The sequence below is a fragment of the Merops nubicus genome, unplaced genomic scaffold (assembly GCF_000691845.1).
Source record: "Merops nubicus isolate BGI_N331 unplaced genomic scaffold, ASM69184v1 scaffold12623, whole genome shotgun sequence".
Classification (NCBI taxonomy): Eukaryota; Metazoa; Chordata; class Aves; order Coraciiformes; family Meropidae; genus Merops; species Merops nubicus.
The window spans coordinates 21,183-38,412 of record NW_008601007.1 but is presented as its reverse complement, the minus strand read 5'-3'; positions in this window follow the sequence as shown (position 1 = coordinate 38,412).

Sequence of the window (17,230 nt, the reverse complement as noted above, 5' to 3'; positions counted from 1 at the left end):
GCCCTAATGGCTCAATGGTTGGACTTGATGATTTTGAAGGTCCCTTTCAACCTAAAGGATTCTATGATAAAACAAAACCCTCAAAAAGCCCCAGATAAAACCAGGTATCATTTTTTTTTAAGATAAAGATGACACCATGCAGCAAAAAAACCCTCACTCTGTACTGCCACGGACAGCTGCTAGAGCAGCTAGAGCTAGTCCAGACAAGTCCCACCTTGGTGCAGATGTTGAGCCATTTTTAACTGATTGACTGTGAGGGTCCACTTCTACTGCACTGCACTACCTGCTAACAGTGACATCATCTAGTCACAGACTTAGGCCACCTAAGTACTTAAGATCTCCTGAGGCAATGTCATTTGTCATTTCAGAATCAAAGAGATAGAGAGATGGGCATGCCTCCAGAATTCAAGGGAGCTGAAGTTGACTCAGCCACATAACCAGAGGTGCTTAAACTAGGGGCAGGAAATACGTGGGGTAAATCTGATAGAGCGTGCTTGAAACATCTTGTCAGTCTGCTTTCAAAATTATGCTTCTGAATTTTCCTTTATTCTTTCAAATTAATTTACTGCATAGGCTGAAGAAAAGGCTTTTGTTACTAGCCCTAAAGAAGGCAGGAGTGAAGTATGCCCTCTCTCCAAAGTGTTTTAGTAGTATTTATTGGTGTTTCCCAGTAATTGAACTTATTACCTTGAGACTTCCAGATGTGAACATGAAAGTGTATATGAATAATGAACATGGCACAAACTCATCTGTGAAAAGTGCTGTATGCTCCAGTAACTACTTCATCCTCCTTTTTTCTTCCTGAACTTGAAATTTTAAAAAGAAAACTGTGGTTGCCCTTCAAAAATTACTCACTTATTCTTCCAGCAAGGTGTAAAAACACTGGTCCTGCGCCCTGAACTGACTCACATATTCTGGCTATCAGCAGCAGTTACTGATCTTCTCTAGGGCAACTGGTATTTTACCTGGGGAAATTAAGGCTACTATATACGAGAGTAATTACACATTTAAAACGGGCATAAAAATCAATATTATGCTAACTAAGCTAAGATTGCAGCTAAAATTGGTGTTTTGAGGTCATTATGATCCAATTGCTTCAGGTTCAATACATTTTCCTCCTCCTCATGTCACAGGACAGCCTTGGAACTGTGTATATTCCCATCTTTATTCTAGAGCACACAGTACCACTTAGTTTGGTCTACTCCAAAAAAACAAGTCAAAGATGTTAGGCTGAGGGAAACAAATTTAGGACAGGAGTTTTCACAAATGATAGTGAAGAATTAAGCAAATATTTAGCAAGTTAACAGCAGCAAAAGTAGGCCAAGAGTACTTTCACAAATCACCTGGCCGGGTGGATTTTAAAGAATCAAGAATATATGAGTATCAAATATTATTTATAGCTACTACATGCTAAACCCATAAAGAGCATTTATCTCTACTTACAATCTGTTACTAAGAGCCTTATTGTTCTACATCAGTTAAAGCTAATATAAACATATGATATGTGCAACTGGAAAATCTATTTTTTTAAAAAAAGTATCATCATGAGTTATACTCAAACCTTTAAAACTGCTTGGGTTCAAAGCAGTCTCTCAGTATCACAATTCATTTCAAGCAACTCTCAAAGCAATAAGTTTTTCCAGATGTCTCGAAAGAAGAAAGGCAGAAAATTAGAAAAAAAAAAATTGACAACTGCAGTAAAAAAAAATAAAAAAAAATAAAAAACCCCCCAACATTATGCAATTCTTTTTTGTGCCTCTGCAAGAAAAATAAAGCCTTAACAGCTGCTTCAGCAGTGAAAGAACACTGTAAAGAGATGTTGAGCAGCAAAACTGGAAGCATACATCTCTGTAACTGTAGTCAATTAAGGTTTCCTGGATAGAACAATAGGAACAACAGAAAGTCTGATGAGAGTTACGTGGACAGAGCAAGTAGAAGACCGAGCAGTCCAAATGAGTTGCAAGAAACACTGAGTGACTTTTACAGAACTGGAAAACACCCCATGCTGAAATCTTTACTCTGTAGTTAGTAAATTACATTCTCTCGTGTCTTCTCAAAGTATTGCTTTCATGGCTTTCTCTGTTATACTTAAAATTGTCAGCCTTAATTTATCCCAGTGTTTCATCTGGCTCAAAAGAGGAAAGAATTATTTATAGACTACTAATACACCACATACACCTATCGGAAATGTCTTTTCAAGGCAGGTATATTTGCCGTTCCTGAAAAACCATAAGACTCATACTATGGAAGAACAAAGCACACAAATACTGTCCTGTTACTTGCTGCTCTCTTTACAGAAGAAAACTTTCAGAAATAAACATAAAATAGTTTAAAACAACTAAGTTATTAAAACTATATTTGAAAGCAAAAGTTCAAACAGCCTAGGAACAATAAATTGTGCAATAACAGGAAGTATCTCAAAACTGCCTTCCATCAGATAGGTCCTGTCTTGAGACGTTGTCCAAATGACCACCTCTGTTGAGCAGATGCTTTCATTTGCCACAGACAGAGACTACTCTCTGAAGTAGCCCATGATGCAAAGAAGCAGTTAGTTATTTCTAGCTCACCTCCTTGAAGAGTCTATTGCCATTTCAGTGACCCAAAAGATGAAAATATAGTTTAAATAAAACTCACAAAACTCACCTAAGTATCTAATCAAGAGAGACACAGAATAGTAAAGGGAAAAAGCTTGACGAATTACAAATGTTGTACATTTAACACCAGATTATTTTTCACGTATAATGCTCATCACTTGATGAAAGAAAATCCTGTATGTTCCAAAGCAAGAACCTCCCTGGATCCCCATTCAAACAAACAAACAAAAAAAAATGGTAAAAAGAAAAAAAACCCACACACACACACACAAAAACACATCACCACACACACACACACAAAACATCCAAACCAACAACACCACCCCCCCCACCAAAAACAAAACAGGAGCAATCCAGTAGAATACATCAAGAAAGACATCAAAGAAGAACATGCTTCAATGTCAAGTCTAGTCAAAGCTAGGATCTCCTGTTTCATTAACCCTTGGGATGAATAATTCAATCCTTATGTTAGAAAAATCTTATACAAATTTAGAAATAGGTCAATTGGCATTCTAAAGTATACCTAAATATATATATATACACACGCCACGTTTCCCTCACATCCACCATAGAAACTGACTATAATACTACCTGTGATACGATTCATTTTAAATGCGCAGTGCTGACTATTTCCACCCACCAGGAGATCTGCAATAGATTACACTTGGATTTAGATACTCAGCAAGTTTTTATACAAGATAAATGTTAAAAATCTCGGTGATTAGCACTACAGAAAATGCCTGCACTAATGGCTGTATTTTTATGGTAATTAGCTGCCAAACCACCTTTTCCACTCAACATTTAATTGCTGAAGAGTTAATAATTCTCCTCCAACCCTCCCCCATCTTGGAAAGAGCCTTGCTGAGTGGACAGCCTGGCAGCTCAGGGCTCTCTTGAACAAGCTGCTGGACCACTCATGGGGTCCCATGTGCCCCCTTCCAGCTCTTAGTATGACCTACTCAACTGAGAAGCCAGAAGGCAGGGGACTACTGGAACTGTTTGTCACCCAGTAACAGAGGGGTCCACAATCTCCCTATCAAGAGGATGGAGCAAAAAGTAACAGCTAGTGAGCCGTGATCAAATCCTACGCTGGGAGCACATACACTGTGTGCAATAGTGCTAATAAAGTTGACAGCCCTCCCTGCAATCAAATAGTAAAGCAGCAGTGGGTCTGTTTGCACTGGAAGTGCTAATCATCTGGAGAAGTCCTTACAAGTGAAAAAACAAAGGATGATCAGGCAACAGAAAAGAGAGAAAAGTTTATTATAATTCTCAGTAAGGGAAGTAACAGGCACATGAGTTTCATTTTACAGCCTATACGACAAACTTTGGAAAGGTCCATCTGTTATCGATAACATCCCAGAGTTGGCATAAGTGGAAATGTTACCATCAGAGCTCTGGCACGAGCTTGGCTGCCTTTAATTTTTCTGCTGCTACTATTTAAAGCTTTGCTTTGTTCACTAAAACAAAGACTCCACTATGCCCCAAGGCTTATTTCTTCTTAGCACTAGTTATTGCTAAAATGTTGCTGAAACACACATTGTTTGTTTTCCTAGATTAAGTTTTGATAGGCACGATGTTATTTCTGGAAGTATCTGTCAGTCTGCCAGCATGTAGTAATCCAGGTTCTTAAGACAGCACTGCCTGCACATCAAGAAAAAGACATCACTTTCCTGTCAAATCATTGAAGGCATCCATGTAACTATGAATCAGATGGTCTCTTTTTGACCGGCTAAACTGCATAATGCTGCGAGATGCATAAATCCATCAAGGCTGACATCAAATAATATCCTGTATTTAACTAGCTGACATAGTTGGTTTAACTATGGCAAAAGAAACCCAAAACCAATCACCTGTGGTTTCAGGTAGAACAGCAAATAGGACTACTGGGAGAGATTTGGTGGCCCAAGAATGATCCTGACCAAAGCCTGAAGAAAAAGATCATGGGTTATGTATGAACAGTAAACATAAGACAGAGATCCTTTATCTCATGCAGGAAAGCTAGACATGTTCATTAAAAAGTGTCAGGATTCAACAAGCCTGCTTTTGTGCTCTTTGATGTGGTGTTTTGATTTTCATGTTTTGGCATCATGTACTTCCTAAAATAAAAGAAAAAAAAGCACAACAAAAAAAAACTAAAGTCCTCCTCACAGACACTTGTTTTTCCACAAAACAGTGGAATTGTCATGTATATCTTGTGTACATCACTTTTTTTTTCTAAAAGAAAAATAGTTAAAGGAAATAACACTTCCCTTTGAGAATGTTCAGTACTTCTCCTTTACAAATGGGATTATTACCTCAAAATTTAAATCTCATTACTTTAATGACTGCAGTAACAAGATTTGGTTCATCCGAGGACACAGAGAAATTAATTTACGCACTTTGTAAAGTGTAATGACCACGAGTTATGAAAATGTAACACTTCTTCTCGGTCACCTTAGCACATCTTTAGAGGCTTCTGCATCCTAAGTCCATTCCAGTACAGCTTTTTCAGTGTACTTTACAATTAGTTGTAAAATTATGCAGATTATTTCTTTACAGAAGATACTTCATATTAAGGTAGCTTGAAACTCAAAGGCAGCATGTAGCATTTGAACAAGGGCAGGTAGTTGGTAGCACATCAGTAGTAACTCCAGCATCATATTAGGCAAGGGGCCACTAACTTCCCAACACTGTGTTTCTGAAAACACAATTTGTGAATAAACCTTGAGACTTTACAGATGTGTTATAGGAAACAATTAACACGTATATACTGAGGGCAATTAGCATAACAAAGTATTTTTGTTATTAATGCCAAAAGATAAATTTTTAACTCCAAACTTTTAATTTTAAAAAAGCAGCAAATATAAGGAAAGTATACACAGAAATATATTTATTTTAAATAAATACGAAAAATGTTAAGGCTTGGGCTGGAGCTCTTCAGGGACAGACAGGATGACACCTGCAACTGTTCTTTTGCTTGAAAAAACATATCACATACATGTATGCAGGTGACAAGAACTGAGAAGTGACTGAGGACGGAGTGAACAATGCTCTTGGAAAATTCTACCACACATGTTGGTCTAAAATCCATTCATATTTATGAGTGTAATGAACACATTGACAACACAAGCCAGGAAAGAGGTTCCACGGATCGGGTTTTCTGCAACATTATCCTCATGGCATAAGATAAAGATGAACTGAAAAAGATCTAGAAGCAGAGAGATGCAAGATATGAGAAACCAGCTTATAAAGCCAAGTGATTATGTGCAATGTTTTGCCTAAGTAATATGAAATGGGAAAGTATCAATCACAATAGCTGGGTCAGCCAAAGAAGATGTAGACTAGAGATGAGGGCCTCTGACTAGGTTAACAGGTTAGCTCTTTAACAGGAAAGAGACCATAAAAGGGATCTTCTCCTCACCTCAAATGATAGAAACTCAAGTTCTGAAATGCTGGAGAAGGAGCCAAATCCAGCTAGGATTATCTTAGAGGCTCTACTCACAGAGAGCTGGTAAGAGAATTTTGAACTTTTGGCCTAGCAAAATTAATAAAGTGAGCACAAATCAGCAGAAGCAGCAACTGTGCTTGGGAAGAATAGAAGATCTATTTCAGAACAAGTTCTTTCATGATAGATCTTGCCTTGCTGCTGCTTAGCTACAGCAGAACAAAATCTAAAAGCAAGCTAGGAGATGAGGCAAAACACAAAGGAAAGCTCCAATTAAGACTGTTACAGACAGACCAGAACAAGGAAGATCTATAGAGTGTTAATGAACTGTTTGTTTATACAAGTCTACTACAGTATGACATTCCAGTATAAAAACATGGCCTGCCTCCAACTGTGGCACTCAGAGTTAATACAAAGCTCCTGAGAACTTGCAGAAATCTCCATAGCAGCTCATTGCCTGCACTGACAGGTTAGAGGTCAAATTCATATTCACTTTTAAAACTTCCAAGGCAGTTAAAGAAATTCTTGCTCCCAAGCAAATTGTTACTATACATTTTCTGGAAATCAGAAAAACAAAGCATAAAAAAATCCTGAAAATATCACAGGAGCCCCCACAAATCCACTTCAGTGGACAGCCATTTGTCACAGGCAACTGGTAGTTCACATACTTTGCTTTGGCCAAAAGGCAGGGATGGGCATCACCAGCTTATGTGCAAGAAAGTGAAGTCGTCATTACTTTCAACAGACCCAGACAGGTCTGAAAAAGATAGTCCTAATCCTAATCCTACGTTCAGATTCAGGTTAGTGCAAGCTACCAGCCATTTGAATTTAATTAAAACTAAAAGGAATTCTGCATGCTTTAAAAAAATAGTTCAGCTACAATGTCATTCTCAAGCATTTTTAGATGTTTAAAAGATGGAAGGTTTTAATTAGGATGCCTCAGCAAAATGGAAGAAAGAATAATTTAAGAAGAACTTGATGTATCGATCCCAGTGAAATGGTGCTATAATTTGTATTTGTTGCTTCTAGTGAGTACATTTATTCTTTACTTCAGTTCCAATTACTATAAACAGGCTATAGAGAGAGCAGACAACAACAGGAGGAGTTTCATAATACGTGCAGTCTAGCGTCTTGTTTGCTTCATAGCATTTTTGAGGTTGGTAATACTTGAACTGCAACCTGGATTTTAATTATAGGCTATAAAAGCAACAATAAACAGAAGTGTTTACAAGTCATACAGACTCCCCTTAAACTGGTTAATATTAGAAGAATGCCACCATTCTTGGTCTCTGCCTATCTCTCTACTCTCTTCCTTCCAACCTCTCATCATTTTTGTGTTTGTTTCTAAAATGCTGGCATATGGTACAGGCTTTTCTAGACTACCAGGACTTACAAAAATAAATGAAACCTGTGGTTAATTATGAGCAGTGCAGCATAAACTGCATCCTGACATACTTAAAATGCTTGCCATAACTTTTCATATAATGCACTTGGTGAATTTCTGAAAAGGAACATTTTTTAAAAAAGAGCAATTTCATAAGTGAAAGAGTTAAAAAGGCTTTTTAAATTATTTAATAAAAATATGTCTGAAATAATAACACATGAAGTTGCAGGAAACAATATTGAAAGCCAGTTTCGTAACAGATGGCAGTCATGCCCACTTCACCCACTATGACCTACATCTTTCCCTTAACTTTTAAAATATTCACTTTTCATTGACCATTTCCCACAATTTTGCCAGCAAGTGATATAATTAGGATAAAAGGTCTCAAACTTATTCAAGTACATTTTTTTACATAGTGAAACATGAAACAAAAGAGAAAATCTTTATAAAGCTTAGGCTATAATATTGTACTTTTGACATAAAATTTTGTTTTCAAAGGCTGCCCAAGATCAAAACTCTACGTACAAAATTTTCATCAAGTCTTAACCATGAAACTTGAAGTTTGCAGATATTCAAGCATTTTCATAAATAACACTTTCTTCTAGTAAAAAAAAGACACCTGTGCTACACAGTTAAAACACAAGCATAGAACAAAATCACTAAATTAACTTCAATACATTTAATTGTTAAAAGGTTGAAAAATCAAATGCATGTAGAAATTGAAGAGCTGTAGGAGGAATGTGAACCAGATTACTGTGAATGGTAATTTAAAGTCAAGAAAATTTAAAATTTCCACATAAAATGCACACAATCTTATCTCCTGAGCATTACATTACACTGATTTTGAGGGGACATCATAGAATGTCAAAAATATTCAAAACTATTGCTTTTGTTGCTCCAAAATTACAAGTATTTATATGAAAAATCACATTAAAGATAAACCTTGGACAGATGACACATGGCAGCTGAAAGTATTACATTTGGAGAAGTTACATCATCAGCATTTGTGGTTTTCCAGACTTCTCTTCTGTACTCAAAAATAAGCAAGTCAACTGTTTGTCCTAGCAGCAAACCAACAAGGTAGCCACGGGAGCCAGCAGTCCCCCAGCTCCTCTTTCAGTCTGTTCTCAACCATGCTAACTTGCCTGACTGCTCATCAGCATCTGGGGTATAGAACAAGGTAGTTTAAGCATATTTTTGCATTATGTGCAACGGAGGGACTGCTGCACAAATATCCTGTGGAAAGGCTTACAGGATTTCCTGGAGTAAAAGAGCTTCTATGTAACACATTCTTTATGGCTGAAATCCATGAGCAGCGTTTTGTGATTAGCAACAAAGATTTTGGGAAAGGCACCGCATGTATCTGACTGCTTAACAAAACTGAAACCCTGCACATACAGGCAGAGATTCAAAAGGACAAATATTTCCTATTCTGACTGGAGGCCCAGCCCCCTGATATCCCTCATTACATGACCTTCCAGAGAAGAACTCCTCACACTAATCGGGAGAATCAAAAAATAATTGTTGAAGCTTTTCTCACATAGCTCCCAAAGGAAGATGTTGAAAGATTGTTATCTAGTGTGATTTTTACAATTTCAGTCAGACAGATGAACAGTGAAGGTGACCATTGCTTCTAGTCAATAACCAAACTATAAAATAAAATACCATGACAAAACAAGCAAGGGGTCCTGTCGCACTCCACTATCATTTACACAACCAGGAGAGATGATTTTAAGAATGGATTGCATATTATGCTTTATCATGCTTCATATGAGTATCATACTTTTAGAAGGTGAAAGCCAAGAAATACAGAATGCAGTACAACACAATACAGTTCTTGAGTTGTATTTAATCTCTTCATGTTGGTCAATTGAATTAAAAAGCTGTTAGAGCCACATGTCAGTTCGTTTAGGAAGCCCACCAATCAAAATCCAAATAATTTATGTTTGTGTCAAGTACAAAAAAAAGTTATTGGATTACTTAGAGAGAAAGATTCTAATCTCTCTCCTTACATTTCTCTCCTTTCAAGACCATTAGGTTTTTGAAGAAGGATTTTGAAAGTGGGGCAAATGGGAGCCCCATGCCAGGCTCTGAATAGCATCCAGTGAAAGCTGACTGTATCTTTGTGCTTCCCAAAACACCCACCCTGAAGTGCAGTTCCTTTAGGCTGTCCCCAGATTGCATTAAAAGCATTCACACTTCACATTTTGCTTTCACATAAATGACAGGGTTCTCAGTCATACAAATTCTAACCTATTCAAACATTCATTACCATTCCCAAAATTGGGATGTAAATTTGCCTTTACTCCCTATGGCATCCATCAACTAATTTTGAAAAGTCTGTCATTTGCTCTTGTGGCTTGTCCATACAATTCCAGCATACAGTACCTTAAAATAATTAGGGCTTCCAGTAAATGCTGTGGTGCACTGGTTTTGGTGCCTTTTGTAGAGGGATCTGACTCCATATTAATTTTCCCTGAATTTTCCACAAACTGCTCGAACAGAGTTCACATCTCCTGTTGCCAGCTCGTATATTAACAGCTCCATCTCTACCCATCTTCCTCCCTGTGCCTGGAATATTTTTCTAGAGCTAGGCAAGGATGTGGAAAAGCACGAGGCATTTGTATGTTAAAGCCAACAGCTTAACTACCTCATACAGCAAAATTAAGAGGCTTAAATTCACCAACAAGTGCAAGTTGGACATTATGCATTAAGCAAGATAAAGTAAATACATGTGACAAATGCACCTCTTCCCATGTGAATGGAATGATTCTCAGCTAATGTATCTAAATTAAGTCACACATTAGTTATGTCTGAGCAAAGCAGAGTGACAATTAACATTTTGTACATAATCAACCACTGGCTTTTTTCATATTCAGAACCAATTCCAGGGATGCTGCAGGCCTGACTTTTCTTCAGCTGAGCAAGCAGCGAGATATTACTTCAACAACATCCACTTAGAGTAATCAACCTTCATGTCCACATGCACAGAAACAGGATATTTCACAGGTAACAAATCAATCAAATTAATCAAATGAAAACAGTTCAAACTGCGTTGCCACAGTTTATCCAAAATCACTAAACAGCCTTCCCATCTGATGCTCCCTGTTACATGCTGAACATGGACTTGTTCACCACTGGGGACAGAAATACATTATTTTTAAATCACCAGTGCTGGTCTTTACAATCATTTCAGAGTACTCTGAAATACAAACACAGGCAGAAATATGAGCCCTACTTGTGTGACAGCAGTAAAATATGCTTTATAAAGGACAATATATATTCCTTAGCCCTTAACTTTATAACATACTACTCTGTTTCATACCAGCTAAATAAGCAAAGACCTCACTAAGGACACTTTGCTAAGCCTTAAATAAAGCTACTCCTTTAAAAATGAAGAATAAGGCCTGTTCTCAGACTCCAACTTAATGACAGGAATTTTACTGACTAATACTCAATTGTGGCAGCTACAGCCCGAAAGCTGCAAGGCTGAAGGACAATTAAAGGTCACTGCCTATTAGATTAGACCAGCCCCATGACAGAGTGTATTTGGATGTCGAGGCAGAAGCCTCCTAGCTCTGAAGAGACTGCAGAGTCTCAACAGAGCTGGACATTTCACACAACACCTACATCACTTGGGCTTTCTGAGCTGGCCACTGTACCCAGATCCATCAGAAGACCACCTGCCTGGGAGATTCAGGTGGGCCACAGCCTTCCTCTCTAGAGAGTACACCATAAGCAGCTGTAGTCTTTTTATCAGGCTAAGAACTTCTGCAACACTTTCCATGGCAAACCCCACAATTCTTGCTGGTCATAATGCTGCTTTATTCCTAATACCTATGAAAAGTATATGTATATTTATGTTTTCTATATATACATCCGCAGTGATCTTATCACTTGATTAAAAAGGATCATTAACACTTGAACCAAGTCTTAATGTGCACATTTATTTTTTCAATGTCTTTTACCATTATAGAATCATTTAAATGCATACATCATTCATTATCTGCCACATTGTGATCAGATTTCTGCGCCATAAGTTAAGTAAAATGTGACGCAGCATTATGTAACTGAGGAATATGAATTTATCTTCTCACAGGTGCCAATTCTAACAGCACAGCTGGAACATCCCCCACACAGCCAGACATCCAGGCAAGAAGCAGTGTTAGTGGTTCCTTGTCCCTTGCCAGCTAATATTAAAACTGTCTCTAGCTTATAGCCAAAGATCCCATTTCAGAAGCATTCCTCAAATTTTGTGCTACTAGTCATGAATTATCCAAGTCTGAAGATGCTAACAAGGTGAATCCCAAAATATTCAGCTAAAACAGATGCACACTAAATAACCTGCAGCTTGACTAACATGACTTCATTGGGGTATTTATAACCTCTTCCATTAGAACTTCAAAGAAAAAATACTCAGGTTGCATTTCAACTTAATGGGAGTTTGTGAAAAAGCAAATTTAAAGATTTTGAACATATAGAAGAGGCAAGACAACACTGACAGGAATAAAATGAAATACATTTAGAAATAAGATTCTATCCTGATTGTGTGCTGCAGGGCCCTGAGATCTGCTCAGGATTTGGAAATGTTTTAATACTTCTGCTTTGAAAGATACACATATTATTCAAAGCCCACTATCTGATTTTAAGAGCAGAAATACAAAGTTGTAAGAAATTCTTATCACTCGTTTCTTTCTTGCATTCCTTGAATTTCTCTAAAGCCTACAGTCACTGTTTGATATGTCTCTCAGCTGTACTCTCCTCCATACTTCCCTCTGCTGTACCACCATGATTGCTGTTGGTGTGTGGTGCCACTCCCCAACCACTCCATCCACTTTTACTGATGCACAGCTCCTTTCAGTGATACTTTATTGACATACTGACAATCTGAAAGATACTCAGTATTTATAAATGCTATGTGTTTCAACTACAGGGAGTAAACAACCTTAAGAACAGCAAAGCCAAAACCAGTGAGAGCTTGCAGGAATTTCTGGGGGTTGGAAGCAAACCACCTCAAATGAAAAATAAAGTTTCTCATTTAAGTGTCTTGAACAAGACATCTAAACTTTGTCAAGTGAGCTTTAATAATACAGTGTAAAGATAATTCACTGGGTGGGAGGGCTGGTTTTTTCTCTCCTCTTTCATCTCAAAACCCAACTTTGTTATTACAGTTGTCACAGTTTGTTACAGTCATTGCTTCCTTTAGCTTGGTGTTTGCAAATTTTCTTTTCTGTAGTTTCATTTTTGTAATTTAAATGAATTTTTCATTGTTGATATATTAGGTTATGGCAATGGTTACCAGTAGCAGTGATAGACACCACTCTTGAAAACAGACTTATTTTTGTCAAATATACCCAAAGTCAATCACTAACATACCAATTTCTTTAGTTTCTTGTACATCATCAAGGTATACACTTATTAGAATAGGATGTGCAATTTCTATAAGCTTGAAGAAAAATTTTAAGACAGCCTTTTTCACAACACATAAATCACTCTGATGAAGATAGTAGGAGGGTCTGACGAGCAAGCAAACGTTTAACTTCTCAGGATAAGGTCTGATGTACTTTCCTTCATAGCAACTGGTACTGGGCAGTGCCATAGACAGGAACAGAGAAGCGCAGGGTACATCCACTGCAGCAGCCCCTGCACCCTGGTCACCAGCATCCCTTCCCCAAGGAGACTGCACATACAGGGCAGATCAGTATCTCAGAACTTGCAGGAGCAGATAGCTGCAGGGGGAGATGCTGAATCATGCCCGTAACAGCTGTTACTCAGCTATCAGCACCTCTTAGTTAGTGGTTCATTTTAGATTTCCTTGATAACTGTACGGCATGGGGCGGGAGGGAGAAGAAAACCCAAAATATAAACCATATGCAAAAATTTTAAAGTTGAAGCATAAACTACAGTTTGGCCAGATAGCCTTCTAGATTCAGTGTCTAAGTGAAAGCATGAGTCCTGGGATGAGAGAATAATAATTTTGCATCTAGGAGACTTAAACAAAAAAAAAAAAAAAAAATTGGAATTTCTGGTCCTTGAATGACTTTGAAAACAGGCAAGTAAACGCCCTCACCCTTCAACCACAGCCCAGCAGAATTTGGGCTAATGAGAAAAAGAACCTTGCCTTTAAATTTGATACATCCAAGTATTTATCTAGAAAACTGACCAATGGAGCCTACTTCTGTAAGAAGAGCCATGATGCACAAAGCAAATAAGATGATTTAACTGGAGGAGTAAATCCCTCCACTTTCCTTACAACCAGACAGCTACAGTCCTCCCTCACCCACTGCTGGCCTCCCTTTTCTTCTCTCCAATACATCCTCCAAGAACAATGGGTGGAATAAAAATAAAAATGCACGTGGTCAAGGACCAAACCAAAAAGATTATCAGTATTTCAGACAGATGTGTACACTTCTATAGTTAGTCATAGAGCACATGCAGGAAATTCTACAGGCTTAGTCTTCTGCTGTAGAAAAAAAACATCACTTTTGTTTACATTTTCATTCCTTTATGTTTACTTGAAGAAAATGAGTGAGCCATTGTATTCATTAATATCTTTTCCAAACTACAACACTACAGATCATAAGCCCTGAGCTTAATCAGTGTTGACTTAAAGTGTTTGGTAGTTAATCCTTGTAAAATATATTATTTGAAGCAAATTACTGTCTAATTGTTAGAGTGTGGCAGTTAAGGCTTTTGCATAGTTTATGATCTGTTGTCTCTTCCCATTAGAGGAACAGAAAAGAAGGCAAGAGGAGAGCTGTGTCTTCTGTTTCTCAAAGAACAGGTGGATTCTGTCACCTCAGATGACAGAACATTAGAAAAAAAAATGAAATTTTGGTCATCATGGACAGACTGAAAGACCAGCAAAAACTAATCTTGTTAAAATGTTTAAATTTGATTTCTGAAGTTGTGATTACACTGCCTGACTGTAATCAGGTAAACATGATTTAAATTGAAAATGCAAGCAAAAGCAGCACATACTTAAATGGAAGGTTTTAAGGGGACTCTAACCATGGGGTTAGAAAGAGCTGTTAATTACCCACTTGGGTTAATTAGCCCAGGTCTCCTTCAGGAAATATGGAAGCACAGAAGTCACCTGGACAGAAGAGAAGACCAGTGTCAGTTACAGTAAAACACGCTGCTGCATGGAAAGCTTCTTAAAGCTTTCTAAGATCACTTTATATTGTATTGCTCTGACGCTCACTATTGTGCCTGCAAGTTGCCAGCCAGCATGCTTTATTTCCTACCTTATCTGCTTTTCTGCCAGAATCAAAACATTCTTTCAACATAACTTCAGCTGAGGATAGAATATATTTTTCTTCTCAAAAGTTCTTGCTGTGGTTTTGTAACTGAAAAATCTGTCTCCACAGTACACTTTTTTTTTGTGTGTGGCGCATGTATAAAATTTAAAAACTCATTAAATATTGCAAGTGTTCTATTTTCATAAACACATTACTGTTTATTAATCAGTAGTGATAATTATTCTTGGTAAGGTTTGACTTTTTCAGCCCTTATATATGCTTTCATAAGATGTGCAACAACAACAACAACAAAAATCTACAGTAGATTACATCCTTGGACCAACATGCAAGGATAAAACAAGATGAAACATACATTACTACAGAAGTACACTCATTGTGAACTTCGCACAGGTGGCTTAAAGAAAACTTAGGCTGTTACCATTTCACTCAATCTTTAAAGTAATTTTATTTCTCCTTGAAAATTGCCTACTTTAATAATCAATTTTTTCAGTCTAATGAAGGAAGCTTCCTCAAACCTAACAGAACAATGCAATTTTCATTTCTTCAAATACCTACTGCTACAAGAACAAACGAGTATATGACCTTTTCTCAAAAGCAAATGGGAGCATAAGGCATTTAAGCTAGAGTCAGTGAATGAGCAAATGAATCATTAGAAGCCAAAACCATACCTCATTTACTATTACACATGCCAGGATCAGAGATTCAGTCCCAGATCTTCAGTACCATACTAACAAAGGAGCTACCAACAAATGTAACCTTCTCTTCCCCTCTCGTGCAATCAACTTGCATGCAAAACCTTTGCTGCTGCACAACTGGAAAGCAAGAACTTGGGCCCTGAAGCTACACAACAGTTGCTCTCCCTAAATAAGTTTCTAAGGCCATCCTTGAAGTGTGACAAATTTGCCTTTTGATGTATCTGAAGCATCATTTTTATTCCTCACCTGGTGGACAAGCAAAAAAAAAACCATCAGTTTATTTAAGCAAAGATAGTCAAAAGTTGCCCAGTCTTCCTAAAAATGAAAGGCTCATGGAAACATAGCTTCAAACACACACTGAGAGACAGAAACGGTATCTTAGAGCTACTCTTAAAGTGAGGGGCAAGTTTTCATAGCTTCTTCAAGCACAAAACTGATTCACATTAAAAGACTGACCAAGTTCATGACCCCCATATAACAAGTGTGCTTCTGCTCTCGGAGATTGCAATGAAAACATTTCCAGTGGTAAGAATCTGACTATATCTATCCCTTTCTGGAAGCAAAATGCAGAATCTCACTTGGTAAAATTCTCCTTGTAATGCCAGTAAATTACGCATGTTGCTAAAATACAGGGAGATTTGACCTCAGTTTCCTGTGAAGGAAGTACTAAATGACATGTCAGCACAGAATTTACTTCTCATATAAAACACTTAAAGAGCCAGCAGACAACGCTGAGCTGCCAATATCCTCAACATTCCCATCAATACTGAGGTTAAAGTAAAATTCAGTACCTTTCACAAGGTTCCCTTTATCAGTGGACCAACTGAAAGAAAAACAAAAACCCATGTACATAATATCTGTACTGAATTGGAATTTTAGGTTGGCAAAACAGAGAAAATACCAAAGGAATACACAGGGCTTCCACAGAGTTTCTTTAATAAATTTTATGAGGATTGAGGAATGAGAATCACATCCTTCACTACATTCAAGAGACCAGTAAAGAATTCCTCTAAATGCTCAGTAACACATGGCAACTGCTTCTATAACAGTGTTGTGGTTTGAGGCTTGGAATGGGGGCGTGACCTTCCAGCAACTGGGAGGACCCCGGGTGGGTGTGAAACCATTGTATTCCCTCCCCTTCCCACACACACTCTGGTAAGAGGCAGGGAGTGGTTTCCAATTTCACTCCTGCCTTGGAGCTCGGAGAGGAAAGTTCTCCTTTCACTCCGTGGGACCCTGGAACCATTTCTGAGGGTTTTGTATATTTTATTTTTTGTATTATTCCCCTAATCTTTGTATATATTATTTTCCTTTCCTCACTTTTTCATTTGCTGTTCCTTGTTGAACAATATACTTCATTTTTTTTCCAAAGTGTCTCTCTCTCTCGGGGCGGGGGGGAGAGGTGAGTACATAGTTCTGTTCCGTGTGGGTCCTGCCCTGAACCCCTTTTTACACGGAACCAGGACAAACAGCCACAGATTCAGTTGTCTACTTCATAAAAATGGATTTAAGATGATTTCACTTTAAGGTGAAATCACTTTGAGCACCGAGTACCATTTCTTTTCCCTTTCAAAGACTGAGCTCCTCAGAAAACTTACACCATATGTTAATGTGAGATTTAATCTCTCTCAAAAAAGGGTGTTACAAGTTATTAACAAGAACGTATGCCAACAGGATGGTACTACATCAGTATGAAAACAAAAATATTACTGTTAAAATAAACACCTTTTTTGTAACTGTTCAAACTCTGTTGGTTTTGTATCCCCATAGATCTATCACCCTTCCTTTTAGCATCTATCAAAGTTGTCTTTCAATGGAGAACTTTCTTGCACTGGAAAGGTGAGGATAAGCAAAGTGAGGTCTTCCCC